This window comes from Gobio gobio (genome assembly GCF_949357685.1).
Source record: "Gobio gobio genome assembly, chromosome: 5".
Taxonomy (NCBI): domain Eukaryota; kingdom Metazoa; phylum Chordata; class Actinopteri; order Cypriniformes; family Gobionidae; genus Gobio; species Gobio gobio.
Window position 1 is genome coordinate 15,969,834 of NC_137101.1, and position 16,252 is coordinate 15,986,085.

Here is a 16,252-nt window from a genome sequence, read left to right on the forward strand (position 1 = left end):
ATTGACCGAATGATTTTACATTTTTAAAATCAGCATGTGAGAGCAAATGTGATCCCTCAGCTTCAATGGCGGATATGCATATTTTTTTCAGACTAGTTTTGGTACAGTCATTACATATAGACAAAGATTTGATTTGATTTTTAATATGAAAAAATATACACATAATAAACTAAAATAAACAATTACCATATAATAATAATAATACGTATTGCCTTGTACTACAAACATTTTCTTAAACTGTATTTTTGGACTTTTCCCAACAAAATATCTTAACAACTTTAAAATAAAATATATTTTTACTTGCAATATTAACTGCATTATATTTTAGGGCATGGTTTTAGAGAATATCTTGAATGTTTATTCGATTTATTTTTCTTACACCATTGAAAACAACAAAATAAAATAAAATGTAATAAAATAAAATGGGATTAAAAAATAAAACAAAACTAGGAGGAGTTTGTTAAAGTACAACGTCTGGAAATGGCAAAAACTACAAATATTTTGCAGGGAAAATTATCCCTTCCTGTTGGATTTTCAGATTTTGCTCCCAGGGACTTTTTTGTAGGTATTGGGCTGTTACATGTGTGTACCGAATTTCATACTTGCATGTGAAACGTACACTCTAAAAAAAAAAGGTTCTATATGGCACCAAAAATGTTTCTTGGCTCGTAATCATAGGGGAACCTTTTTAAGTGCTATATAGCACCAATTTTGGTGCTTCAGTGGTTCTTCAGCGGATCTTCAGAGGTGCTATATAGCACCTTAGTCAAAGAACCGGTGAAGAACTGCTGAAGAAACACTGAAGCACTAAAATTGGTGCTATATAGCACTAAAAAAGGTTCCCCTATGATTACGAGCCAAGAACCATTTTTGGTGCCATATAGAACTTTTTTTTTTTTTAGAGTGTAGCACAAACGGTGCTTAATTTAAATTGTGTAGGTGGCGCTATCGAACCATTTTGCTACACCTAATTCTGAAACCCATATCAGAGATACATTTTCGCCACTTCTGACGCATGTGCAAAGTTTCATGAGTTTGAGCATGTTTGTCATAATATCAAATTTCCCATAAGACTGTTCACAGTGCCCAGGGTCATTCAAATTGTAGGCTCCATTGTTTGTATGTCACAGAAATCCATTTGGATCAATTCTAAAAAATGGGATTTTAAGATATGAACCCATAAATTGAACCTCAATTCTGTTATGACAAACCCCTGCACTCGAGAGATAACACAAAGGTGGCCTCTTCTCTGGATGAGGCACAGGTTCAGGACACGAGAGGTTCCCAGGCTACTGTGGGTTTTGACGGACGATGGGGATCTTCAGGTCTAATGAGCTGTGTAGGAAGCAAGTGGAAAGGAGAATATTTCCTGCAGCGAGTCAGCCAGAAACGATTTAACAAAAGGAAATATGCAGGAGGTCCAGCAGAGAGGGGCTTTTCATTTTCTCCCCTCTCTCTTTCTGCCTTCCTCTCTCAATTTCCTGCCTCAATTTGCGATTGTGAATGAGAAGAGGAGATCTAGAGAATGGGAGAGAAAAATGGTTTCAATCTGTGAGGAACAGGCAGCGCAGGCCCGGCGAGAGCCGTGTGATGTATGTGTGGGCTGGAGTTAGCTCACATTGTTTTGACATTTTTTATATGGAATAAAATAACTAGGCTTTGAGGATCAGGCAGGAGTGAATTTGTATCTGGAGTCGATCATTTAGTTCTCGTTACGGCTGATATTGAGTGAACAGTATTACTGTTGTGTTTGAGGGGAATGATGTGGCAATAATTTATACAGTATTCAGTGTCGGTTTGAACATTGCCTACACCTACACAGGTCCACTGAACAAGATGTAAATTATATCACTGAACCATGAGTTCAGCTTAACCTGAGTGGTAAATATATGCAATATATATATATGTACAGTGGCAATATGTGGGCATGAGAGCGACTGGGAGAGATGAGTCAATGTAACAGTTAGAATATATTACTATTAAACTTTTAACTGAAGTGTATTATATGTGCTTTGTTTTGTTTTTTTAATTCAGACACACTGCACATTAGAAGGACACCAAAAACAATGTTAATAGGAGCATATAGGCCACAAAAATCCAAATATATGCTCATTTGAATTTCTTATTTTTTAAAACCAAGGCCTATGGACAAATTAATTTCCACTTTTAAATATACATTATATAACAAAATATCTACAAATATTCTGTCTCAGTCCCTTTAAATTATATGTATATAAGGTTTAGGAGTGTTCATGGGAATTTTTGACCATTCTTCGATTTGTGGGGTCAGGCACTGATGTTGGACAAGAAGGCCTGGCTCGCAGTCTCTGCTCTAATTCATCCCAAAGAGGTTCTATCGGGTTGAGGTCAGTCAAGTTCCTCCACACCAAACTCGCTCATCCATGTCTTTATGGACCTTGCTTTGTGCACTGGTGCGCAGTCATGTTGGAACAGGAAGGGGCCATCCCCAAACTGTTCCCACAAAGTTGGGAGCATGAAATTGTCCAAAATGTCTTGGTATGCGGAAGCATTAAGAGTTCCTTACACTGGAACTAAGGGGCCAGGCCCAACCCTTGAAAAACTACCCCACACCATAATCCCCCCTCCACCAAACTTTACACTTGGCACAATGCAGTCAGGCAAGTATCGTTCTCCTGGCAACCGGCAAACCCAGACTCGTCCATCGGATGGCCAGACAGAGAAGCGTGATTTGTCACTCCAGAGAAAACGTCTCCACAGCTCTAGAGTCCAGTCCATCCATCCATCTGACGCTTTGCATTACACTTGGTGATGTAAGGCTTGGATGCAGCTGCTCGGCCATGGAAACCCATTCCATGAAGCTCTCTACACACTGTTCTTGAGCTAATCTGAAGGCCATGTGACGTTTGGAGGTTTGTAGTTGGCAACTTCTACGCAGTGTGCATCTCAGCATGCGCTGACCTCGCTCTGTGATATTACGTGACCTACTACTTCGTGGCTGAGTTGCTGTTGTTCCCAATTGTTATAATACCACTAACAGTTGACTGTGGAATATTTAGTAGTGAACTTAGTTATTCTTAGCTAAAAGAGACTTATTTCACAGGTGGCAACCGATCACGGTACCACGCTTGAATTCACTGAGCTCCTGAGAGCGACCCATTTTTACACACAAATGTGTGTAGAAGTGTCTGCATGCCTAGGTGCTTGATTTTTTTTTCTGTGGGAGCCATTTATATTATCATTAATTTACCCCTAAATTACATGTAAAACTAAAATGTGGTTGTTTGTCTCTTGCTGTGTCTGAAATCACATACTGAGTAGGTACTGCATTTGAATTTGAATATAATTTGTGACCATTCAAAAGTAGGTCCTACTGAATGTGGGTAGTATGAATGATATTCGGACGAATGCTACATTCGCCATGTTGTTACTGTCACGTGACCTATCAGTGTCAGTTGCGCTGCTTAACTGCCATTCATAAATCCGTTCTCGTGGCCTCATAGGATAGTAAAGTGTCTATTGCATGCACATCTCCTGAAGTAATTGGTCATCCGGGGACTTTTCACCTACTGTTTTTTGAATACTATTCATTCAGACATACTACTCTGTTGGCGTACTGTTTTTCACTACTATATAGTAGGGAAGTATTCAATTTCGGATGGAGCAACTGTCTTCTGTTTAAACGGTCCAAATAAGCTAAGCAAGTAGACTGGCGAGCCTTTTAAATCCTACTAACTTTCTTTTAGGCTGTTCAGTTTTTACAGGATAATGACTGTTTGTCCAACTAATGATGACGAAAGTGTTTCTCGGGAAACCTGATTGAAAACAATCGTTATTTTTGTAATTCCATTTGATATACGCTTTAAAGCTTTAAATCATTTTAGAGCAGCATCAGGTGCAAACTTCCCCCATTCCTCTGACCTTTAACCTTCACCCAAACTGTGCTACACACATACACAAACACACATGCGCATAGGTGCATTATAGTCCCTGGAGCTTTGGCTCTTCATTCATCTACTCGCAAGATGGTCTAGATCCACTCAAGGGAAAGCAAATGACCCAGATTCACTGGGCATCACTGAGTCTAGAGAGCAAACTATCTCAACGTGGCCCATATACAGTGAACAAGCCACCTACTAATCAACGATACATGATTATAACTGAAAATGGTATTGAATAAAGGGCTGGATGGTGTAGATGTTACTAATTAGCCTTTTCTTCATATAAAGCAGCTAATAATCAGGTATCGAGAGTAAAAAGTTCTCATATGTTATGGTCGAATGGCAATTTCACTGACCTATTATGATCAATATGAATCTTTAAGGGTTTACTATGTGTTTTAGCAGACAAAACAATGTCTTTTTGTTGTATTTAGGATTAGATATGATTCAACACACTAGGGTTGTGTCAGCGTTTCAAGTTTAGGCAGTGGATTGAGGGATTGCTGATTATTTTGAATTTACACTTACACAAGATTATTTTCTTAAAGGAGAATTATCTCCTTTAAGAAAATCACCTTGATTTATTGACCTTTAAAGAAGTAGTACAATATAGTACAAAAAAATACATTCTAAAATTATAATTAAATCTAAATATTACTCTTAAATAAATACATATATAAATAAATACTTCCGGACCCACTTTATATTAGGTGGCCTTAACTATTATGTACTAACGTTTAAATTAATCATTTGATACAATGCACTTATTGTGTACATACATGTTGTTTTTACATTGTACTTACATTTTTAAAAATACCAGCATGTAATTACATCTGTAATTAATTTCTGTAGTTACATTTATAATTACACTGTTGACATGTCCCTTACACCTAACCCTACCCATACCACCACACCTGTCCCTTACCAGTATCCCACCTCAATATCGCAACAATTACAATATGAATACAATAAGGCCACCTATAATATAAAGAGGGCCATACTTCCTATAATGTTTTACCATACATCTCATAAATCTTAATTTCATAAAATGACTACAAGGATGATGGATCACTTTTTGTTTGGACAAACAGTCATTACATAACAGACATGGATAATGTTCAAACAGACTGTGAGTGGGACTGAATCCCTCATTGTGATTCAAACATACACACACACACACACACACACACACACACACACACACACACACACACACACACACACACACACACACACACACACACACACACACACACACACACACACACACACACACACACACACACACACACACACACACACACACACACACACACACACACACACACACTGTGAGAGACTTTGACGGCAGTCGCACTCATCCATACTGATTGGCACTCCCTCACTCACTCATTCACACGTCCACTCTGTAACACTTTCTCCCACTCATTTTCTTTTTTTTCCTCCTAGTACTCATCTCTCTTTTCTCTCAAGATGCTGCTTCTGTTCCAAGTCATGGGAAAACTCTAGAAAAAGATTGGCCCTTGTGTTCACAAAGAAATGTATGTTAAATGGGGTTATTCTGAACCACACATGGTGCGGTTGAATTGATTTTGTTCTGTATAGCCATCTGTCTGTCAGTGAAAACATGAATAGGTGTATTTGATGTATCACCCAGACATAAGGTAATTAATATTACACATCCTACAACTGGTAACACCCTAATGTTCACCATAGGACTGTGCTACAGTACATTTGATCTGATTAATTTGATCAGTTTTAAAGATAAACAAACAGACAAACAAACAAATATTTTGAATGGAAGTTAATGATGAAGAAATTACTTTTTGATGAGTTTTTAATTATTCTTTTCGGACTTGTTTTCCAATAAAATATCTAATTGTCTTTGGGGGAAAAATTCTTAAGAAAAAAAAACACTGCATAAGATATTAGGATATGTTTTTAAGTGGATTTATGGATTTAAGATATGTAAGTATATTTTTTTTCTCACTGCACTGGCAGATTTTAGACTTGTTTTTAATATATAATTGTTTATACTTGTTTATATATTCTCTGGAAACTTAATATCCAACAGTAGGTTGTGCTGCTTCAAAAGATAATGTATTTTTAGGCATTTGAAGGACTTTTAAATATTATAAGGGGAAAATAAATGAACGGATGAATGAATGAATGAATGAATGAATGAATGAATGAATGAACAAAAGAACAGATGAATGAATGAATGAATGAATGAATGAATGAATGAACAGATGAACAAATGAATGAACGGAAGAAAGAATGAATGAATGAATGAATGAACAGAAGAATGAATGAACGAACAAACGAATGAATGAATGAATGAACGAACGAACGAACGAACGAATGAATGAATGAATGAATGAATGAATGAATCAATCAATCAATCAATCAATCAATCAATCAATCAACGAACGAACAAACAAATAATGAATGCATGCATGCATACGTATATGTGGACTAAGTTTGGTAAAAGTCTTTTAACATTGAAAATAAATATTCATTGCTCTGTTTGAGAAGACCAACATGAACCAGAGCCACTCTCCCTAAAGCGATCTTAAAAATTGCTTAACATTGCAGTATCCAATGTATCCCTGGAGAAGAAATGACTTCTTAATGAGTTTTTAATTATTATTTTTTGACTTTTTTCTCAATAAAATATCTACAAATCCTTCAATAAAAAACTTAAGAAGCACTGGATAAGATATTAAGTATTTTTTTTTCTTACTTATTATACTTAAAAAAAATTGCTTATACATCTGGATATTAAAGATGTATTATCCGGAAACTTAAAGGGATAGCTCACCCAAAATGTACATTTTGTAAAGTTCCAAAACCAAAAGAAGATATTTGAATGAATGCTGGTAATCAAACAGTTGACATTAGACATTGACTTCCATTGTAGGAAATAAATTATATGGAAGTGTCTTTGTCTGGTTACAAACATTCTTCAAAATATCTTCTTTTGTGTTCAACAAAAGAAAGAAACTCATACTCATTACCAGGTTTGGAACAACATGAGGGTGAGTAAATGATGACAGAATTGTCATTTTTGGGTGAACTATCCCTTTGCAAATCAAGAAAATGTATTTTGTTTGAAGGATTTTTAAATATAACTGGAAAATAAGAAAATTATTTCGTGTGGGACCATAGACTGTAAAAAAAAAAGATGGACGACGCTCCTTCACTATCTTCCATTGTAGAAAAGTGAAGCCGCCAATATCCATATATGGCGCTGACATCTGCTAATTTGGGATCAAAACCCGCCCACACTCCTGCAGTACCTGTTAGTACAGTTTACAGTTTTTATGGAAATAAAGAAATTAAAGCTAAGGCTCCAATCTGCTCCCGAAAAGAGTCAGTTGGTGCCTCAGTGACAACTTCGCTCAGTGAAACGGTCAATCATGACATCACATCCTCATTTTTATAGCATGAAATAAATAACTAAAACCAAACTTATTAAAAAAAAAAACATTTGAACTTACATCAGCGTGATAAAAACTACCATAAAATGACCATCTTTGGAAAAAAATGCATTTGAAGTGTAATTTGATTGTTTAGCTTGTCTCGCGTCCCATTAGAATACATGGAGGGGGCGGGGTTTATGAGCTATACTGGGACCAACCACCTGGGGGCGACCGAGGCGCTTGGCTTCACTTCTCGTGTGGGAGTAATATAAATAAAGTGCCTTGATTCTAATCTTCAACATGTTCGCCATGACACATTCATTTGGAGAATTTCGGTAACACTTAACAATAAGGTTGTATTAGTTAACATTAGTTAATGCATAGTTAACCAGTCCCTCCAGAAAAACGCGATTATGCGATCGCGTGATTTAACGCATAATCAGCCAAAGTCCGCATATTCATGCGGGGGCCGCATTTTTTCAAATACGCCGCACTTTCGCCGCATAAATTGCCTATTTCCGCGTGCAAAATATGCGGGGCTATCATGATTTCATAATCCCTGCATTTTCGTTGCAAAAAAAGTCATATATATTAGCAGAAAGTTGAAACATTTTCGTTTACTTCACACAAGAGCCGCCATTTCCGCCTATTGCCATGGGAACGTTTTGAAGTGACGTGATTACCCGACGCGAACGTCATCGAAAAGCTTCAAAACCCGTGGAGAAACCATAGATACCGGTGAAACCATGATGAAGCACAAACTCCCATTGGCCAACAAAAATAACAGCAAAAGAGCAAAGCAGTTTCCCTGTGTGCTGACTGATTTCAAAACACAGCATCATGAAGCTTTGAAGCGTTAGTCGATTCAGCGGTTTGAAGCATTATGAATAAATGAGTTGATTCAGCGGTTTGAAGCGTTATGAATCAATGAGTCGATTCAGCGGGTTGGATCGCCAAAGTCACGTATTTCAGCAGTTTGACACGCGATCCGAATCATGAATCGACTCGATGATTCATAGCATCATGATGCTGTGTTTTGAAATCAGTCATCACTATATAAGTCGTTATTTAGTTTTTTTTGCACACAATACTATTATCGTCGCTTCATAAAGTTATTGTAGAACCACTGTAGTGAGATGGACTTTGTAACGACGTCTTTAGTAGGCTACCTTTTATGGGTCTTGAGAGTGTACATTGTGCCAATGGAGGCCTTTCTGAGCCATCGGAATTCAACTAAAATATCTTAATTTGTGTCCAACAACATAAAGGGAAGTCATTAATGACAGAATTTTCATTTTTAGGTGAATTAACCCTTTAAGAGATTGCACTTTGTGCATTGGAAGCACTCAAATGTCTGTTTTGTATAGCGACATCTGTAAAACAGGAAGTTATTTATTAATTTTTTCAGAAGTTGTAGCATATTCCTTTTGTAAAGCTACAGAACTTGATTGACTAAATGTTTTGTAAATTTGAGCCATTATTAAGGTCTTCAATAAAACAAGATGAGAACTTAAATATTCCAGCACTTTCTGTGATGTAGTGCTTTTTTTCTCTTTCTCATCAAACCGCAGTTTTTGCAAGTTCCCGCAATTTTATCGCATAAAATTGCATAAATATCCCGCATTTTTCATCGCATTTTTTAAGAAAACGTGCCGCATAATCAAGGATTTTTGCCCGCAACAATCACAAAAAAAAGCCGCATTTTTCTGGAAGGACTGGTTAACATGAACTAACCATGAACAACACCTCTGTTCAGCGTTAGTTAATAAAAATCCAGCTGTTCTTGGTTTGTTCATGTTAGTTCACAGTGCATTACCTAATGTTAACAAGATTTGAATAATGCATTAGTAAATGTTGAAATTAACATTAACAAAGATAAATAAATGCTTTATAAGTGCAGTTCATTATTAGTTCATGTTAACTAATGTAGTTAACTAAGGACCTTACACTACAAGCACAGTGCACATAAAACATTTTGGACCCTGTCTACACCAGCATTCTTAATACCAGCTTTACAAGAAAAAGCTCCGTCAGAAGTGCTGTGAGTAAGTGTACAGCCACACAACAGAAAGCAGCAAGCTATTCAGAGACAACAGATAGAGAATAATATAAGATGGAGAAAAGAATGGCACGAGTGCATGAGATTCCTTAAGGTCAGAGAGAAGAAGTTGGATGGAACTTGAAGGGGAGGAGGGGAAAAATGGGTTTGAGATAAAGGAAAGAGAACGGAGAGATGGGCTGACTGGAAGGATAATGATGAGACTGAGTTTGAAAGTGCTCTGACAGTGTCCTTTAAAACACCCTTTCTGCTTCCTTCAACAGAAAGAGAGAGAGAGAGCGAGCGAGCAGCCATCTGTCAAGACTTTACACTGCAGTCTTGCAGCTATCTGATAGCCGGCAGGAGAGAGAGGCCTGACAGCTCAGTGTAACACCTGCATTAGCATTCGCCGGGCGGAGAGAGAATGCATGTAAGGGCAGGACAGAGTGCTGAATCCTGCTGATATTACAAGAAGGCTTTTTAAGCACAAATTATTCAAAAGTAGCCCTTTTGTGAGGAAATTCACTTTCCTCATGCATCCGCGCACACACTCGGACTCCATTTTGCCCTTGGGGAGGAAAATAAACATTTGCCGCAGGATAGTCTTTGTTCTCGGGGTTTATTGACATTTCAAACAGATGAAAAATGCTGGGCTCCCTTAATGGCTTACCGTTTCCTTGCTGTTCAAGCTGTTTTTTTGCAGAACGGTTTATTTAATGTTAGTAGATAAAGCGGGTTTTTTATGAATATGGGTTACGGAGAACGCAAGACCTCACTGACTCCAGAACATGCACTAGCATGCTAATTTTGAATATGTCACTTTTACACTGAATTTCTGCCTGAGTTTGAGTTTAAAGACTGCTAATTATTACACATTTGAGCATGTTTGATCAAATACAGCTCTCCTTTAATCCCATGTGAACGTGATAAGGTTTTAAAATATTATTACTCCGAAACCTCCTTTTCTTGATTGGACTCTCTTCCCAGGAGTCCTGAACGACCAGTGCTGAGTCTGACTGGCATGTTATTCATATGACACAGTCTGGTAGTTGTTAATATCTGTCTCTTTCTACAAACTGTCAGTAATGGTTAATGTCCTACTTTTTTAAGCATGACAGATACTGGATAAAATACATCAAACTGATGGTGCGGCACCATCAACAAGAAACTGGAATACAACTATACATTTCAATTGAGCCACATGTTAACACAGGTCTCTAAACAGCAACATAACCCAAATTAAATTCTCTTTCCTCTTCAAAAACAGTTTAAGTACAGAAAGCGCAAGTTTGAGGTTGATAAGATTTAAAAAAAAAAAAAAAAAAAAAAGCTTTTGAAAGTCTTTTATTCTCTACAAAACTTCATTTATTTGATCAAAAATACAGTAAAGCAGTAATATTGTGAATTAAAAAAAAATGTTTTCTATTTTAATATATTTTAAAATGTAATTTATTCCTGTGATGTCTTCAGTGTATCCTTCAGAAATCATTCTGATATGGTGATTTGGTTCTTAAGAAACGTCTCTTATGATCAATGTTAAAAACAAGTTATGGTGCTGGAAACAAAATATATTTTTATATTATATTATATTTATATGTTTATGTTTTTTTATTATTCAGGATTCTTTGATGAATTTGAAAGTTCAAAAGAACAGCATTTATTAGAAATAGAAATCTTTTATAACAGTATACAAATGTTACTATCACTTTTTTCATTCAATTGAATGCATCCTTGCTGAGTAAAAGTATTTTCTTAAAAAAAAGAAGAGAGAAATTTATTTTACTCAAAATTCCAAAATATTTGAGTATTATGCTTGAGTAAAAGCACAAAGGTGCCCATTTTAAAAATGTACTTAAAAAGTCCAATTTATTAGAACTATAGACCTTATGTACCTTAATATCAAGAAAACAAAGGTAAGGAAAACAGCAGGCAATGGCACACATAATAATCGACAACGAAGAAATCGAATTGAGACCGGAATCCAGAAGAATCTTGATCACAACGCGATTCAAGGAATGGCAACAATTTGGAAGAGCAAAGGTATTAGCACTGTAACTAAAGCCCTGTTTCCACCGAAATGACCTGGAACAATTTGTGCCCGGGACTTTTCTCCCTCAGACCTGTTGCGTATCCATTGCGGTCTAAAGTACCGTGAAGATTAGTCTGGTGACGTAGGACTGCATGTGACTTTACAGTTCCCACTGGATTTCGTCCTCCGCATATAAACATAAAACCTAAACCTCGTCGCCGGTCCATCGGTCGTATAATTTATTTTTCATGCAACAGACTTATAAAATGCCGCGTGGAGTTAACCAATCAGCATGTTCAGTGCCCAAGTCCCACCCCCGAAAATTCCTAAACTTTGAAAAATGACTACCTCACGAGCAGGGACGTTTTGAGGGACTTTATTTAGACCCTGGTTCCTGCGGTCGAAACACACAGAGTACCACCCCAAAAGTCCAGTTCATGGGGAGAGTTCCTGCGGTGAAAACGGATTCGAATAATCAACGCAATTGTTTTCCCGATCTCCACGTATGCATGTGAAAGCTGAATACTTAAGAAGGTGGACAGAAGGAAAATCTGCATTTTCGAACTATGGTGTGAAGGCGAATGCTGTGCAATGTTGCAACAAGACGATCCTAGAGTGAGTCGAAACAAAGATCATGGAGGGTAAAATCACCTAATTCCTGGGAAACAACATTAATTCTTGGCATATTCAGTGGGATGAGAAGAAGAGGACATCAAAGAACCAAGCGGCAACCTCCCGCAGTTTCTCTTGAAGCCAATACGGAAGTGACTTAAACTACAATTCATTGACTGGCTGCTAGAGACAGGCTCCAGAAGGGAGCAGAATCTCATTGAGCCCCATGTTAAAATGGCCAACTTTACAGCAGAAAAAAAACATGTTTACAGCCTGGTACAAAGTGGGGTTTTGGTGTATACGTCAAATTTTGCCCTTCATGACGTCTGTGAGGGGGGTGAATTTTTTTTATAACTCATTCGTTTACATTATATAAAGCCTTAAAGTTCTGCATAATTAAGGGCGTGGCCACTTCGAGTGACAGGTGGATAGCCATTTATCTGCTGTCTGTTAGTCATCGCGTCACCTCAGCTCCGCCCATATCCCGCCTCTTTGCCCATTTTCTGTTATCCGGGAGTGACGCGCGATGACGCGCTGCCAAGATGGCAACGGCCAGCTCGTCCCTACTTTACGCTTCAAAACTGCTCTTCAGAATCCTATGGGTGACGTCACGGACATTACGTCCATATTTTTTGAACAGTGTATGCAAAGAACACACTGCCTGGACATAATCAAGGCTGACACGAACATATGAAAGAATTTACAGACGCGGTCAAAAAACGTAAAGCACAGAGAAGGATGATCCACAAAGTGACCAAAAGTCAGCCTCGACAGAGCGGTTAAATCACAATCGCATACCAATAAAACGAACCTGTATGGGTTAAATCAGGTCGAAATAGCTCTTTGACCCTTAAATGCATACCTCGGGTCTCTAGCAACCTGAGATGTCATTATAATTTGTTATATTTATATATCGCTTTTTCTAGCCACTCAAAGCGCTTTACATAGAAGGGGGAATCTCCTCATCCACCACCAATGTGCGTTGATGATGCAACGGCAGCCATATTGCGCCAGAACGCCCACCACACACCAGCTGATTGGTGGAGAGGAGACGATGAACCCAATTGTGTATATATATATATATGGGGATGATTAGGAGGCCATGATGGACAGGGGCCAATGGGCAAATTTGGCCAGGATACCGGGGTTACACCCCTACTCTTTATCGAAGGACATCCTGAGATTTTTAATGACCACAGAGAGTCAGGACCTCGGTTTAACGTCTCATCCGAAGGACGGTGCTTGTTCGTTTTTTAAAGTTAGACATCAATCTTCTTAGTATTCCTCAATCAATCAATTTTAAACAATATAACAAGAAAAAAATTATAAAATTATAATTGAATGCTGGTTTTTCCACTAGTTTTTTGTCGAAATTGTATAGGGTCGCTAACGACCCAAGGTGAGTAAGATTGTACATATTTTTTTTTTCTGCACAATAATAAATGATTCTATAATGACGAAATAAGTGCAAATCACCTTTATTCCACAAGGTGGCAATGTCTGATACACAATGATGAAGTGACGTTTCAATCATAGTTACCTCAGAACAGAAAACAGAAACATAATAATTATAATCTGCAAAACTTGAAATGGCTCAGCGATTTACTGCAGAGCAAGTACTGAACACAATCAAATATTAGTGTCACTGTCACTTGATGATGGATCTGATGAAGAAGCTGTCAGTGATCCAAATATTTATTTTGAAGACGTTGAAAATGAGTTTTGAGAATATGCGTGAGATCGCGAATATGATCCAGATGCAGAATGTACTGGGAAATGAGCTCTGACTAGGACAGTGATGATGGTATGAAACATCAGCTCAAACTGAACCCTTCCAAGTTCCAAAAGGTAACGAAATATGCTTTATTTTATTCTTCTGTAATTGTTACTCTAATATCAGGAGTTTTATATATTATAGAGACAGGTAAAGATCCATCCATGTTAGATATAGATCCGGGTCGCTAAAGACCCGAATATGTAAGAATGTTTGGCGAAACAGTCATGCATTTAAGGGTTAATGCAACAATTGCAAGTTCCACTTTTCACTGTAAAAAACGTTGTTTCAACTTAAAAACAACGTTTTTCGTGCTGCCATAAGATTTTAAGTTAAGCCAACTTAAGTTTAGTACAACTTCACATTTCAAGTTGACTGAACTTAAATTTTTTAAGTTGAAACAATGTTTTTTTTTACAGTGCAGTAAATATCCTAATGCATTGCTTGTTGCATATATTGTGACCAATAACAACAGTTTACCACCAGCCTCTGTGATTTTATATTCCCAAGAATAGTGTAATTTCATCATCTTTGTTCTTGTACACTCATCTGAGCTCTTTATCTCTCTTTTCCATAATATAGAACAATGACAGCACCGATCAGCCTGTAAGCTCTGTGTTCAAGAGGGATGTACAGTATATCTGTGTCTGCAATCAGAGAGAATTATGCAAGCTTGCTTCTCCACACGATGACACCCATAGTGAGAGGTGATCACAATTTGGAGTGAAAATATTCAGGTTATAGTATATCACGCTTAGATCATGTCCCATAGGCGTGTAACTGTAAACTATCCTTTTCTACTGAACACACAAACTATGAATGACGAAGTCTTTAGGCCTAAATTATTCAAGCCATAAATTGAAAATAAATTCTTTTTTGCCAGACACATGAAAAGAAGAACGCAGCAGGAATAAAAAAGGATTTATTTCTTAGCGACAAGGACTGCTTTTAAACGCCGCATTAAGACCCTTAACTGTATCACCGAGCTTTATTAGGGAGAAATAATAAAATAAAAAAGTGCTAGCTCAAAATATTCATGCTATTCAAGAGTGTTCATTACTGCATGAACACGCTCGACGGCACAGACATCAAAGGAAAAGCCCTGGCCATAGATCTGCTGAACCTTCAACACAGCATAACGAATCCCTCTTCTGCCATCCTTCAGTATTCATACTTTTCGCACATTGAGTGCTTAGGTGGCTTTATATCTGAGTAAAATCATCTCAAAGCGGAGGTTTTGACTTCAGATTGGTTCAAAATGACTTTAAACTGCAGGCATAGTGCTGCTGGAAACGGTTTAACTAGCAAATATCATGTAAAAAAAAGAGGAAAATTCACTTTCCATGCAGTGAAATGAGATAATTCAAGCTGCTTCTATAGGTCCATAATAGTGATGTGTCAGAGAAAATGTATCTCATGACCATGCTTCTTTAATTTCAATTGACTGAAGTGAGCTGAAAAGGTGGGCTTGAAGGAAATAGGGAGGGGGAAAGCAAGGGAGAGAGATTTCACACCGTGACTTTTTTCATTCAGTGAAGATCAAAGGTAACATGATTCCTTTTCTTCTGCCGGATCAGAGGTTTTTAATGTGTCTGCTATTCTCTAAAGTGCTGTCTTGCTGAACTGGATACGACTGGTCAGAATATTACACCCTTCGATAAGCTCAATGAACATTTCCTCCTGTCAAAAACAGTTACTATATTATGAAATGTACAACATCACTTCACCTTAAATGGTAAAGCATTTTTTTTCTTTCATATTGTGGAAAATTAGTACAACCCTCATGCTGTGTTCAGGGTTTGAGGAAACCCCAGCAACATTTTAATAGCTCAAAAGAATACTTACCATTGAAGTATTAGGTTGATACTTTATGTAAGTCTGACAGTCGTTTGCTTTGATTTATTTTCTTGTATTTCTGCAGTGTGTTGTTTTCTGAATAAAATACATAAATAAATACACTAAAAATGAAATATTTATATGTAAAGATACTACCTCATTGGTTCTTGAGGAAGCTCAAATGTGCTGCGTAACACGAGAATGAACCTCATTGGTTCTTGAGGAAGCTCAAACGTGCTGCGTAACACGAGAATATACACAAATATTTGATTTGTTTATGTCATGTGACCATTAGCCAGCATCAGACAACTGTGAAAATGTTAATGTCGTTCTAAACCCTTGAGACTTTTGCTCAAAACACAAATGAAGTTATTTTTAATAAAATCTGAGTGATTTCTGTCCCAATGAACCAATGAGGTTCATTCTCATGTTACGCAGCACGTTTGAGCTTCCTCAAGAACCAATGAGGTTCATTCTCGTGTTACGCAGCACGTTTGAGCGTCCTCAAGAACCAATGAGGTTAATTCTCGTGTTACGTAGCACGTTTGAGCGTCCTCAAGAACCAATGAGGTTCATTCTCGTGTTACGCAGCACGTTTGAGCGTCCTCAAGAACCAATGAG